A 15,000-nucleotide genomic window follows, 5' to 3' on the forward strand; every position below is an offset into this window, starting at 1 on the left:
TCTCTCTCTCTCTCTCTCTCTCTCTCTCTCTCCAGTAACAATGCAGACATAAGACAAGAAAAGAGTATTGTGACGGCCAAGTGAAGGCTGCACTAAGTAACACCTCAACACAACACAAACAAACACACACCAAACACTCATTTACGCTCCCCCCCCCACCACCACAGGAGTTTACGTTGCTCTCTTTTCTTTTCAAAGATGAATTTGCATTTGTATGTTTGGTTGGTGGCTACCGAATAAGTGGTGTGTGTGTGTGTGTGTGTGTGTGTGTGTGTGTGTGTGTTTCGTACCTGTGTGCCTTGTGAATGTTCATGCATGTTTGTGCTTATTGTCAGTATTGTGTATGTTCTTTATTAAGCTGTGCATGTGTTCTGTATTACCTTGTGTATGTATATCCTTATGTGTGGCATACACGTACAGTACTGTGCGTGTATGGTATGTGTGTCTCCATGTATAAATGTATGTGTTACACACCAAGTCCCTAAAACAACTGGTACACGAACCGTAAAATCTTGACCTAGATAATTAGGTGGCATGTCGAGGCGGGCAGCGTCAACACGCTAACCGTCATGAAGCATCCCATCCCTCTCAAGTCACTTCCCATCAGGGCAGGCAAGGCACTTAAAGGCCACTATATTAATTTATAAGCGAGGTGTCTAACAGGAACAAGAATGAAATAACCAACAAGTACCCGTCATTCTCACATACCTTGTATATAACGACGCTGGTAAAAGTAAGATGTCACTACATGGAAAGGGAAATGGAGACTGATTCCCTTACACTAACGCGACCTTTACCAGCAGCAACAATATAAAGCCCATCTAAACTGACCTTGGTAACTCGAAAAATCAACGGTTTACCTTCCTATTCGCAGCTTAACTTTTAATCCACTCAAGAAGTGTCACACATCAGCTGTTTATTCTAGCAACCGCTAGACAATATTATTCAACTTAGGGAGTCTATACTTATCAAAAAGTAAAACACAGCTCGACCCATTCAAGAGTGTTGTCATATATGCTAACTTCATTCTGGGTAAAGCTAGACGATTTTATTCAGCCTGAAATCCCTTCTCCTCAAAAAGTTAAGAATACACTCCCCCTGTGTCTGTCTAGGCTACATGTCCTCCCATTACGCCCAGCACGCAGTATCCTTTTATTCATGCACAGTCACAACTTTTCTTTCCAACTCTCTAATACCGTAGTCTAATACAAGAGTTTACCACTGGGTAATTTCAGTCCTTCATGTAGAGAACTGACCAAGTTCAATGGTGTTCCGCGTTTTGTTATTCTCTCTGCCTATGGTTTCCAATCTTTGGAAGTCAGCCTGTCCGGGAATCTCGAAATTATCTTGACTCTGACTCTCTTTACTTTCTCTGGAATACATAGCTTCGGTTCCCACTTTTTCTTTATATATAAAAAACTCATCCACAACCTCCACACCCCAGAAGCTTGTACACATTCACAGCCTTTCTATATGCACAGGTTCAACAAGTACATTAACTGTCAAATGAAACTATCCAGTCTAGTTAGGCCTCCGTGCCCACATTCCTCACGCCTCCGTCACACACCATCCCATCCGTCTTCACCCACACATCATTGTCATCCACAACCCTGGTTTTCGTCGAAGCTAACCACACCAGCTCACGCACACCCATATCTTCATTAACCACTTCACAGCCACGACGTCTTTCTTTATCTTAATCTTATTACCTAACAGATTATTTCACTCGGGGGAGGAAAGAGCTCTGGTGTCAAAGGGGGTTAGAAAAGCTCCAATACTTTATTCAGTACAATGACGTCTGTGCTTACCTTATTCTTTCAACCTCCAGGCAATTTTGTTTAGTCTGGGAGAAACGTTTCTTTACTAAGGGTGATAAATCCATCCGTCTTCTGCCACACTTCAGAAAACTACCGGTACTCCCTTCCCCTCCACCCGCCTCCACGCACCCATATCTTCATTAAGCCTGTCTCCTCCACTCTTCTTCATTCACACACTCACTTCCTCAACACATACTCTCAAGCCTCACTCCCATACCAAACCCATAGCCTCACATAAAGTTTGAGTCTTAAACACTGATAAAACTCATGTGTGTGTATCTATCTACCTATCTATCTATATATAGATATAGATATATATACACACACACACACTAACACACACACACGATAATCAAGGCTTTTTTTCAGTAACTATGGTACTCTTCCTGCCATGTACAGTACCACACCATATAAACTTTGCTACAAGCCAACAGTGCACCTGTTATTGTTTTCCTTAATTTTTTCCATGTATCCTTAGCTACTTTCACGTCTATACACTACACAACCTCTTGCTGTCACTTATAACTTCACTTATACCTGTCTGAAAAGGAGCTCAAGGGACTTAATGTTGTCTGACTTTGCTTTCAAATAAGTCTCATCCCTCTACGTTACCAGCCCGAAAGTAGAAACAGCATTAGAGATATGGGAACACCTTTTCCTCAGCGATTTTGTCTGCACATTACACTGTAATATCCCCTTGTACGTTATTCAAGCAAGTAATGTTGATTTTTAAATGAATATAAATAACATATGAAAGACTGCTAAGGTGTAGTATGCAAACACACACACACACACACACACACACACACACACACAGGAAGAGGTACTACGAAGCCTTCTATGCCACTTAAATAGGACTCATTATCTTAACAATACTTCTTTTAGCCATCCACATCGTCCTCAACCATCCATACCCATAACCATCCCAACCATTCATACCCCCAACCATCTGGACACCCCAACCATCTGGACACCCCAACCACCTATACACCCAACCATCCACACCCCAACCATTCACATCCCCTACCATCCACATCCTCAACCATTCATACCTCACAGCTCCCTACAACCCAACCCTTCCCAGAGCTTTTTGATCCCCATCCAAAGTGTTAAAGCGAAGCTGTGGGTATGGGTGAGTGAGGGTGGCTCCTGGACAAGTAGTTACCCAGCGATAACATCACCACGGGAATACCGTTACTTAGGGAGGGGAGGGAGTCTGATTACCTGCGACTCGAGAATTCGGCAGGTGATGGTGGTGAAGTAAGTGACTCAGAGGCGGGAGAAATATGGAAGAAATGACAGGAGAGGTGGGTGATAAAAAGGGAATGGAAAAGAAACTAAAATAAAAGAAAAAAAACCCAGATGGTTCAGAAAGGGGAGATGTGAAGAAATCCAGGAATAAAAGAGGTAAAGGACGAAAGAAGGGGAGACAAGAAATGTATCGTAAAGAAACTGGAAAAAAAAAAAAAAAAAGGTCAATCAGGAAAGGCGAAACGCAAAGGATAGAAGAGGCCAACTCCTTCAGCCTATGGGTACCGTACATATGATCATGCTAGTTATCCTCAGACGATTTTATTCAGATTGGGAGACTCAGCAGAACAGAAAGGTTGACCTGACACGAATGAGAACAATAAAGATGTGATGACGAGGTGAAAGATAATGTATCATAACTGTGAAGAAATGGAGAGTGATGAAGTAAACAGGACAGGAAAGGGTAGAAGAAAAGTGAAGGGAACCGTTCAAAAGGTAAATGAAGAACTGGAAGAATAAACGAGGGGAAAGTGTAAGAAAGGAAAACGGTCCAGTGAAAGGAGAGAAGCCACAATGAAAAAAAAAAGGGGGGGGGGGAGAGAAGAGATGGAAATGCAGAAGGGATAAGACGGTAAGAGAAGGGATAGTTGAGAAGACGGAATAGGCAAACTGAAGAGGCGAAGGGACAAGACGGGACGCAGAAGGGAGAGGGAAAGGAAAGGGAGAGGAGGAAACACAGACTAGAGAAGGTAGGTGCTTGGAATGTAATATGTACGACAAAGGTGAGGGAAAGGGAAGGGTAAGGGTGGAAAGTAAATGAAGAGGGTGGGGGAAGAGACAAAGGGAGAAAGAGGAAGACTGGAAACCAAAGAATGGAAAGGAGAGAGAGGAGTGAGAGAAAAACTGGAGCATGGAGAAGGAAGAGAAGAAAAAGAGGAAAGAGATATAGCCAAGATGAAAAGAGGAATGGAGAGAGAGAGAGAGAGAGAGAGAGAGAGAGAAAAGGAAGAAAAAGGAAATGACAGGAGGAAGACCAGACAAGAGAGGGCTGGTGCATGGATGGAAATATGTAGCAGGGGAGGGAAAACAAGGCTGGAAAGGAAATCAACAAGACAGGGGGAAACACAAAGAAAGAAAGGGGAAGAAGGGAAAATACAGAGAGTGTCAAAGGAGAGACAAGTGTGAGAAAAACGACAGCAAGGAGTACAGAAAGGAGAAAACTGTGTGTGTGTGTGTGTGTGTGTGTGTGTGTGTGTGTGTGTGTGTGTGTGTGTGTGTGTGTGTGTGTGTGTGTGTGTGTGAGAGAGAGAGAGAGAGAGAGAGAGAGAGAGAGAGAGAGAGAGGATAATGGAAAGCGATATAGGGAAGGGACGTGGGAGGAGCGAAGGAGCCAAAATTATCAGACACACTGGAGTATCAAAGGTGATATGACAGGTGGGGAAAATTCAGTTACCGTAGTGATCACAGACGACTCCCACGTATTCCCTGCGAGGCGTATGAAACGATTATTCCTCCTGACTGCGTAGGACTGCCCGGATCAAAATATAATCATCTGAGGTCAGCTTTAAAGGACAAAGCTGGGATAAGACAGGGAAAATTCGTGTGACGCGTGGTTATGGCTAAGGGAGAAAGGCACAACCATGTATTCCATGCGAGGAGCGACTAAATGGGGTGTGACTCGACACCTTATGCTTTACTTTACTATATATATATATATATATATATATATATATATATTTTAGGACGGGCAGATGGACAAACAGTGTACATGTGTGTGTAGGTGGATCAGTGTGGTCTATGTGTGTATGTATGTGATGTGTGTGCTGTGAGAGAGAGAGAGAGAGAGAGAGAGAGAGAGAGAGAGAGAGAGAGAGAGAGAGAGAGAGAGAGAGAGAGAGAGAGTTCGATCCCCAGGTAAGAGACGGGAAAGAAATGACTGTGGGAAACTGGAGCGAGGGAGGGAAGAGCTTAGCAGAGGAAAAATGAAAGAAAATTATAGGACGGTCAGGAAAGAAGAAAAGAAGGAAAGGAGGTAAGAATAAATGAATGAATAAGTGAAGGAAGGAAGGAAGAAAGAAAGGAAAGATGGCAGGAAGAAGTAAAGAATTAGTGAATAACTGAAGGGGCAAATGCATCAAAGAAGAAAGGAAGAAAGCGAGGATGGAAGGAAAGAAGGAATTAAGGTTGGCCGGCAGGTGCGTAGTAAGGAAAGAGGGAAGGAGGGAAGAAAAAAAAAATGAATGAATGAGTACTGAACAGAAGGAAACAAGGATGGCAGGCAGGCAGGCAGGCAGGAAGGAGGCCAGTGGGAGGCAAGCAGGCGAGCAAAAGGAAGGAAGGAAGGAAGAAAAGAATGAAGGAATGAGTAATGAATGGAATGGAAGGAAGGAATGAGTGAAGAGCAATGAGAAAATGAAGAGATGCATTTAAAGAAAAAGAGTCAAGGAAGAGGGATGCAAGCAAGGAGGGAATCGAGGAAGTGGAAGTGAAAAAAGGAGTAATGGAAGGAGAGAGAGAGAGAGAGAGAGAGAGAGAGAGAGAGAGAGAGAGAGAGAGAGAGGTAAATCAGATAAGAAAAAAGATACAATAAAGAACTGGATTAGGAAGAAAAAAAGACTCAAAACTAGTGTACGACGGAGGGAGAAAGGTTAGAAGGCACGGTAATAAGAATGGCTGGGAAGGTGGAAGGAAGGAATAATGACGTAGAAGGAAAAGGAAGATTGTACACAATAAGACGAAGAAATATGCAGAAGAGCAAAAGCAACGAAAAATTAGAGGAACGTCATGGAGAAGGTGGATAAGAGGAAAAGGAAATGACTAGAAAGAAAATGAAAGAACATAAAAAAAAACCAGAGGCTCCCCCAAGGCGAGAATCACACCAGTCGCGAGCCGATACATATCTAGCGCGGCTCGGAATATGACTTTGACCTTGACCTACTTTCACCAATTTCGAACTCGTCCGAGATTTTCATCCTTACTACACGCCTGTAATATGTTGTGATGATATCTTCAGCGGCTACTAAGTTATCGTACTAACAGACAGACAGACAGACAGACAGACACACACACACACACACACACACACACACACACACACACACACACACACACACACACACGGACAAACTAAAAACAATATCAGCTTCACTATCGCGGCTGGTAATCGGAGACAATGATTTCGTTTTTAATCAATTTTGACGTACAAGTTCATGCGGCTTGGTGGAATAAACGGGCAAATGAAGGTTGTACCTAACTCCTCCACCTAGTTCTATATCTCTCCTAAGCTGAAGAAAATCACGGTGACTTCGGGAAAAAATATCTTGAAGAGAAGTGTCTGTTTAATGAAGACTACCTAATTCATCTTTCCACTTACAAAAATCTCTCCCATCTGACGAAAACAGTCTGGATGTTATCGAAGTGATGGATAAAACTACAAATTGCTGGATAAGTGCACTAGAGGTGAGAAGGGTAGGGAAGGGATGAAAAGGATAAGGTGAGGAGAGATGGGAAAGGCAGGAAGAGTAGAAAGGGAAACGCAGAGAGGGGGTGGAAGGAGAGGGAAGGGAAATTGGAGTAGGGGACGTGAAAAATGAAAGAAAATAAACAAGAAAAACAAATGATCCGCGACGTGTAACCCGATATTTAGAAGAGGAATAGGGCTGGGGAGGTGAGAGAAATGGGGGATAATGGGAAAACAGAGGGAGGGTAAATGGGGGGAAAAAGGGAAGGAAAATGTGAAGGGCAAACGAGATTGGGAGTAGGGGTTATGGAGGAGTGGGGGAGAAGGGTGAGAAAGTGAGGAAACGACAAAGGGATTAACGTTAGAGAAGAGGGAGGGGTTGAAGGGAATAGAAAAGGGGGGCGGGGAGAAGGGCGGATGAGGGTGGGGGAGGAAAGTAAAGATGGGAGAGGGAAAAGAGCGAAACGGCAGGAGGGATTATAGGTGAGGGAGACGGGGGAGGGGGAGGGCAAGAGGAGGGAGGAGGGGTAGGTGAGAAGAAGGGTATGGGAGAGAAAGGAGAGGGATCAGGGGGTGTGAGAGAGAAGAGAGGATGAAGCTGGGATGTAAGAAGGGCGGGAGTGGCCGTGGGAAAGCAACACATTGAAATTCACGCTACAATATGGAGAAACAATAAATGACAAAGATTTAAAAAAAAAGAAAAAAAAAACAATACCCACCAATACAGGTGACAATGATGACAAAATTAATTAAACCGTGGCATGATTATACGAAGATCCGAACAATTAACAAAACGATTCCAAACAAAGCATTCCTCTCTCTCTCTGTCTGTCTCTGTCTCTCTCTCTCTGCTTTTAACTTCTTTTCCACTACACACTGTCTCTCGCGCCCTATCCTCCTCCACAGTTGATGCCAGCGTGCCCCCTCCCCCGTCTCTGCCTGTGTCATTACGATGGTGTTAATATTTGCAGTGCGGGCTGGTAATGGCGGTGCTAAGGTGATCCCCCTAAGTCGGCTGAGGAGAGGTTGGCGTGTGGGGAGCAGGAAAGGGATCAGGGGAACGATATACACAAGGCAAGATCAGATGTGAGTGTGAGCACAGTATTACAAGACGACCACCTGAGCAATACCTGTGTGTGTGTGTGTGTGTGTGTGTGTGTGTGTGTGTGTGTACATTAAACATAAGTACTGTATATACACACACGTGTATATCTGTAGCTATTGTATCTATTTATCACTCTACAGTACACACACACACACACACACACACACACACACAATATATATATATATATATATATATATATATATAAAATTCACTCCTTTTTGTCCAAATTGGAGAACAGAAGCCCGGGGCTAGGCTACTCAGTCCCGACATTTAAAGCGTCACTTGTCCCTGAGCTGAATTACGTGAGCAATGAAACCCCAAGAAACCCTTAGATGTAAACCCTTACAGATTGTATCCGGCTGAGGCGCCTTAATCCACTAAACTACCAAGCGTCGGCTGTTTGTATATTCTTGCCATCAAGTGTAGTTAATGGTTTCCAGGGTAACAGGAAGCAATTTAGTTTATCACTCAGTGCAGAGTACCTAAATGTAGCATACAAGTTGCTTTTGTTTGTGTGATGCAAAAAAAAAAAAAAAAAAACCAGCTGAAACATACAAATAAAGTGCGACCTGCCTAAGAAAGACAATCCTGCATCTAACCCGATGCGTGACCCACAACATGAATATAAACTGTGACTTAAAACCCGTACAATACAATTTTCCTAACCTAAGTATAACTGCATGATGGTGGCAAATATGAGAAAAATTATTAACGCAGTGATGGGTTTAATCGAGTTTTACTTTTAATTAATTCATTCAGCGAGACCCATATGAGGCTGAATGAAATGGCCAGAGCTGCTACAACGAAAGAAGTGTCCTCGTATTAAAGAGATTAAACTCGAAGCTGATTTCGGTTCTATGGCAAAGTCCATAGAAACATCTGGTGAGAGGAAGTATGAGACAAACTCACGAAACAGAAAACTGTGTGTGTGTGTGTGTGTGTGTGTGTGTGTGTGTGTGTGTGTGTGTGTGTGTGTGTGTGTGTGTGTGTGTGTGTGAGAGTAAGGCAAAGTGCGTGTAAGAGTGTACTTAAGTCTGTGAGCGTGATGATGTGTGCGTGTATGTGTATCCGTGTGCGTGAGTGTAAGCGTGTGTGTGGTGTGGGGTGAGGGCAGGGGTGGGGTCATGCGAAGGGTCAAATATAGGGGCGGGGTCAGGGGGCAAAGAGGGGTCGTGCCAGGAGGGGAGGAAGTGGTGGTGCAGGAAACAAAGAAAGGCCGATGGAGAGAAAGAGAGAGAGAAAAAAAAAAGAGGAAGAGGACATACAGACTGATGGAAGCAGACACAGAGAAAAAAGAAACTCAACATAAGAGTATGACAACAGAGAACTGCCGAAATCTGGCTAATTTTAGGCAGTTTCCTGAGTGAAAGAATGAAAGACACTGGAACACACAGACCTTGCCTTAACTTTCTCATTCTCCTCCTCCCCTTCACCATCATCATTATCATCATCATCACGATCATCATCATGACCCTCTTGTTAACCTCAAGATGGTGAGGTTACGTTAGGTTAGGTTAGGTTAGGGTAGGTTAGGTCATAACCTCCCCTACCATGCTCTATCATTAAGTACCCTACACTATCTTCATCCTCCCCTCCTTGGCTTATTTGCAACTCCAATTTGCCCAATCTTCCCTTGCCTGCAATACCCTGCCTTGTCCTGCCCAATCCTACCAAACAATCTTGATCTCCCTTGTTTTGCTCCACTGTACTGTGTTGCCCGTCTTGCCTTGCACTGTCCTGCCCTGCATTGCCTTGCCTTGATGTGTCCTATCCTCACTTGTCCTACCTTGTACTGTCTTGCTTTGCCCTGCCCAGCCCTGCCTTACCTTGTTCTGTCTTGCTCCGTCGTTACTTACCCTGCCCTGCACAAATCCTACGCATCCATCTTACTCTCCCTTGCCATACTAACCTCGTGCCCGTCTTGCCGAGCTCCATTCTATCCATACAAATTTTGTCCTGCCCTGGCCTGCCCCAAACACACTCCATCACAAAGACAGGACAAGCTTGCTAGGCCACCACAACTTCGTTAACATGGGTATATATTTCCGCAGATAATAAACGATTTTATTCAGCCCAGGGAAACTCCTACTCGGCTACGGTGTTATAATCTCTCACTGTAAGCCTTTCACTGCGATGGTTAAATATAAACACTCAGGTATATTCTCGCTAATGGCACGTGATTTCATTCAGCGGACTAACCCCTACACAACAAGTTACTATAGCTGTTAAAAACATTTCGCTGGGGTACTTAAACAAAGATATTACATTCTCGTTTATGAAATTATATTCAACGAGGATATAACCCCTACTCAGATATATCAGCTGTCTCTAAACCCTCTCACTTTGATGGTTGAACTCAGGAATTATAATCTTGCTAATGACAGGCGATTATATTCAGCTGAGTGAATCCCTGTGAATAATAGCGTTTTAGCACCAACAACACAAGCCATTACATAACCACAAAACCAATTTCTTCCTCGCTCCTCAGGGACAACACATCCACAAGGTCACTCAGTTATTGTTCTCATTCGCCCCACAACTGACAAACATGCTATATCCGATGAAAACACGGTCAGAGTACTTCACACACACACACACACACACACACACACACACACACACACACACACACACACACACACACACACACACACACACACACACACACACACAATAAACTAAACCAAAGGCAAATTTTCTCCTTTTAAATTTGCTTAGCTGTTCCACATTGCTCTGCCCTGCCGTCCCACCACCAAAACACACACACACACACACACACACAATATATATATATATATATATATATATATCTTAAATGCCAGGACCAACTTTCCTAGCCCCGGGCTCCTACGCTCCTCATGGGGCAACGTAGGATTAGATATATATATATATATATATATATATATATATATATATATATATATATATATATATATATATATATATATATATATATATATATATATATATATATATATATAATCTCACCAGCCGTTTGAGCGTCCACTGCAGGACCGGCCCATCCCAACCGAAGCGGGGACGATACAGACAATGTATCTCTACCGAGTGGCTTAGGCTGTCTGGTAGAAACTGTATGTAGGGTAAGAAGTGCTTGTAAGTGTATTGTAGTGGCTTTGGATGTGTGTGTAGTCTGTGAACCAAGTGTAATCGGCCCGCGCAAGCCGACTGGGTGCAAGCACACTTTATAGTATGCGACACTGGTTCAACCACAGCACCCCTGATGTCCGCCAATGCAGTAAGTGGCCAGAAGAACGCTCCCAAAGTTTATTACCCTGGCGGGGAGCGAACTCTTGTTCTACAGCGTACGAAAATGCACACTTTACCACTATACCACAAAGGTATATCTATCTATCTATCTATCAATCTATTTATATATATCTATATATCTACATATATCTATATCTATCTATCTATCTATATACAGTATATATATATCTATATATCTATATCTATCTATATATACCTTTACCACTATACCACAAAGGTATATCTCTCTATCTATCTATCAATCTATTTATATCTATCTATCTATCTATCTATATACATACATATCTATCTATCAAATCTATCTATCTATCTATATGTATATATATGTATATATATATATATATATATATATATATATATATATATATATATGCACACACGCGTGTGCTTGCTAAATTATCTTGTCCTTTCCTGTTCTGCCATTCCAACCTCTGCCCTGGCCTGCCCCGCCACCAGGACACACACAGAGTTCATTACCAGGACGGCAGAAAATCAGGAGCGAGTCAAAATCCAATATTGCAGACACAACAAAACAGTGGCCGAGCGCTCTCTCTCTCTCTCTCTGTTCCATGCCTTCCCCTGCCCTGGCTTCCCCTTTTACCCAGTTTTGCTCTGCACTATCCTTCCCTATCCTGAACTGCCTTACACTGCTCAGTCTCCTACCGCACCTTATCTTTCATTATGCAGCCCTACTCGATCTTTTCCTACCCTCTTTACCCTGACCTGCTGAATACTGCTCAGTCCACTACCTTACCGTACGAGTTCCTCATCTTTATATCAATCCCCCTTACCATTCCCACCTCTTCCCTACCATACTTGACCATGTTACTCTACCCAAACACTTCTTTCCCTGTCCCATCTTGCCCTGCCCTGCCCTAGCTTTCCCTGCATTACAGAGCAACCAGGAAAAAGCTGTAAGTATTACTAGGGCTACTCTACCCTTTCCTGCCTAACCTTACCCTTTCCTTCCCTACTCTATCTTGTTTTGTCCTGCCCTGCCCTGCCGTACCTCATCATCTCTCCTATCTCATTTTACCCTGCCTTGCCCAGCCCTGCCTTACCAAGGCCACCTTACCTTCTTCTCCCCTATCACATTTCACCCTGGCCTGGCCTGACCTACACCAGCACTCACCAGGACACAGCAGCGGCAAGTTATTACCAGCACCACCCACAAATCACACACACCCTGCAATATACAAGGCCAGTCAAACATAAAAGAAAACGGATGGAAACAATAAGAAAAAACGTGCAGCTGTGCGGGAAAAAGATTGAAAAATATATGAAACGAAGAATAGCGGAAAAGGGTAATAAAGAAACAATTGAAGAGGGAAGTAAAAACGCAGGACAGAGGGAAAATGCGTGGAACAGGATGAACAAATACGAAGAAGGATTGAACAGGATGAGACAAATAACACAAAACGTGGAACTGGGTGGGGAAAATATGTGGTATATACATGGGACTGATTAAAATACGGTATATGTATCTAACGTTGGGCATAGTGGATATATATATATATATATATATATATATATATATATATATATATATATATAAACGTGGTGCAAGGAAGGGAAAATTACATAAAAGTGAGGAACGAACACAGCGAGGAAACGAAATAGAAAAGGGATGGATGATTACGAAAAACTTCAAAAGAATGGGGGGAAATAAGAAACAGACTGGAACAGGGTAGGCCAAAATAAGAAAATTGTAGAATAAGGTGGGAAAATTACAAACTCAGAATTAGATGAGAAAAACAAGAGGAAACGCAGAATAGGACTGGAAAAATATGAATAACGTAAAGCAGGGTGAAAAGAATTAATTTAAAAATTAAGCAGTTGGGAAAATAATTAAAAACAATAAAAAAAGGGAACTTGGGTTTAAATAAGAAATGGAAAAGGATGAAAAAAAAAAAACAAGGAAAAGGGAGGGAAAAAAACATGGAACAAGGTAAAAAAATATGAAGACTTGGAAAGTGCTGTGGAAAAATATGAAAAAGTGTGGATCGTGGTGAGGAAAAACAAACAAGCAAAACCTAGAACTATGACGGGGAAACGAAAACCGAGGAGAACTTTAGATAAAAATAAAAACTGAGCAGAAGAGAAAAGGGGAAAATCAGACACAAAGATGGAGTGGGGTGGGGGGAAAAGTAGTGTTCTTTTTCCTCTGCCCTTCCCTGTGTTACGATGGACCAGAATGTTCACTAATAAAACACACACACACACACACACACACAAACTCCTCATATCTCCCACAAACCTCCCCCCACACCCACCACCCTGCCTCCCTCCCACGACACACAGCAAGAAGTTATTACCAGGACTAACCCTTGGCATCACCTCCCTCACCCTCACCTTCACCTTCACCCTTATTCTCTCCCTCACCCTCACCCTACGCACGTCAATCACCACACCTGATTGACTAAATAAATGGGGGGGAGGGGTGAGAAAAGAAAATGAAAAACTGAATGGCAGGCCATAAGTTCCTCTCGCTTCTCTTTCTGGATTGAAAGGTAACGCTTGAGGCTTCGTAACGTCATTTCCTTGCTAACTTATTTTCCAGTTTATACCCTATTACCCTCCTGTACGTTACTGACAAAAGCTATGTCAATATTAAAACGATACCGGTATAAATAACACACAAGAAAATATTAAAGCGTGAAATGCAAACAAATCGCTCCTAAGAAACCTGGAATAATTATGTGCCTTCTTTACTCCCTCTGACAAGATCCATTCAATTCTCAACCTCCTCCCTCCTCCCTGTTCGTCCACCATTCCTCTCTCTCCACTTTCATCTCTATTTCCTCACGCTCTACCTCCTCTTTTTCTACGAACACCTATCTATACCGTGCTCTCTCTTCCTCCCCTCTCTGTTTCTCTTCTATTCCTCTCTACCCTATACTTTTTTTTTTAACTCCCTTCTTCTCCCCCTCTCTTCCTCCATTTCTCTCTATCATTACCTTTTCAAATTTTCTCTCCTATAAGACTCATTCTACTTGTTTCCCTCCTGTCTACCCCTTTCCCTTCTTTCCACTCATTCCCCCCCCCCACTCCTCTAACCCCTCCTCTCTCACAATAAACTTTCCCTTCCCTCCCCTTCTTTGTTGTCCATTCATCATTTCCTCTCTTTTCCCTCCCCATCCCACACTATTTTTACCTTCATCTCCAGTAAAAGCCTCTCTGCTCTTTCCTCTCTACCTCCCATTTTTTCCTTCTCCACTCTCTGCCTCTCCTCCCCAGATCCTTTCCACTCATTCTCCTTCCCCTCTTCTTCCTCTTTCTCTGTCCCCTCCCTCCTTCACTACCCTCCCCTTTCTCCCTCCATACGCAGTACTGTCTCTTCTCATCCTCTCTCCATTCCTCGGTGTCCTCCAATTTCATTTTCATTCCCTCTGATCTCCCCCTCTTCTTTTCCATTCTTTCCTCTCTCTTCCTCTCCCTGTTCACTCACTCTTTTACAGTTCTCTATTTCCCTTCGTTCATTCGTCCCTCCCTATTAACTCCCCTCTTATCTGCATCCTTACTTCTTCCCCCTCTTCTTCCTTCTCCACCTCCTGCCCGCCCCTTCTCCTTCCTACCCTCCCCCCCCACGCCAGTCCCCCCTCCTCCCCATTCTGATTGCCTATACACCTCCCTCAGATAGGCCTACACACACACACACACACACACACACACACACACACACACACACACACACACACACACACACACACACACACACACACACACACAATAAAAAGGGCCTCGGTTCCTCACTCCACATCAACTACGCACACATCCAGGCACACGTTATAAATTACACACAGTTCTTCGCGTAAAAATATCACATTCAGCGACTGGCAGTAAATCTGTCTGTGACCCTCAGCCAAGGCATACAGTATATAGCGACGAATTACGTGCATTCTTCAAGTGTGCAGTGTTTTAGAATGTTCAGTATCTTAATACTGCGGCTGTTGTTGAGCTGCAAAAAGAATGGACCAATGGCTGCAAGTGTGCAAAGAAATCTCCTAATCTAAGCCGAGTCACCTAGAGCCAAAAATATCTATCTATCTATTGCCAGACGCCTCAATCCCGTTCGG

Source organism: Coenobita brevimanus, chromosome 71 (genome assembly GCF_032717465.1).
Source record: "Coenobita brevimanus isolate Jiangsu-jjx chromosome 71, ASM3271746v2, whole genome shotgun sequence".
Classification (NCBI taxonomy): Eukaryota; Metazoa; Arthropoda; class Malacostraca; order Decapoda; family Coenobitidae; genus Coenobita; species Coenobita brevimanus.